At 52.7% G+C, this 787-nt stretch overlaps 1 protein-coding gene across 1 annotated transcript in view; it reads right to left on the bottom strand.

Annotated features, from left to right (window-relative positions):
* TLCD2 (TLC domain containing 2) overlaps positions 1 to 787 on the bottom strand; it is a 3,040-nt gene that overhangs the window by 853 nt on the left and 1,400 nt on the right. The window lies entirely within an intron of this gene.

Raw genomic sequence — 787 nt, 5'->3', positions numbered from 1 at the left:
AAAAAAAAAAGAGAGGCTTCGACGCACTCTGTGGGACTCCCCAAACACCTGACCTTTATGCTTTTACCTTTATCCTGGGGCCCTGAGCAGCCTTGAAACAACCCTTCCATAGATGGAGCCAGGATTGGCCCAGGGAGGGCTGTCTCATCCCTTAACACCCCTTTAACTTCCCATTCCTGGGCTTTCTTTTCTTTCTTTCTTTCTTTCTTTTTTTTTTGAGACAGTCTCACTCTGTCACCAGGCTGGAGTGCAGTGATGTGATCTTGGCTCACTGCAACCTCCACTTCCCTGGTTCAAGAGATTCTCCTGCCTCAGCTTCCCGAGTAGCTGGGACTACAGGCGTGCGCCACCACACCCAGCTAATTTTTGTATTTTTAGTAGAGACGGGATTTCACTGTATTAGTCAGGATGGTCTCGATCTCTTGACCTCGTGATCCACCTGCCTCGGCCTCCCAAAGTTCTGGGATTACAGGCGTGAGCCACTACACCTGGCCTAGGGCTTTCATACCACATACCCACACCCTATACTAGGGCACCCCCTTTTCAGAAAAGCTCCATATTCCACATTTCCGTGATCAACTGCACACCTGTGGGGGGACCCGAACTCCTTAGGCTCACATGGTGGGTGCCCTTGTATGGTGGGTGCCCTTGGATGGTGGGTGCCCTTGGATGGTGGGTGTCTGGACTCCCCAGCTGTGGCCAGTAGCCACCTCCTCCCCCTAACTCAGCCTAAGACTGGGGAGCCAAGCACCAGCTGGGGGCAGAGACTCTGTGGGAAATGATAGGA

This window comes from Mandrillus leucophaeus, unplaced genomic scaffold (assembly GCF_000951045.1).
Source record: "Mandrillus leucophaeus isolate KB7577 unplaced genomic scaffold, Mleu.le_1.0 Scaffold306, whole genome shotgun sequence".
NCBI lineage: Eukaryota > Metazoa > Chordata > Mammalia > Primates > Cercopithecidae > Mandrillus > Mandrillus leucophaeus.
Note: the sequence above shows the minus strand (reverse complement) of the source record. Positions and strands in the feature narration are given on the sequence as shown.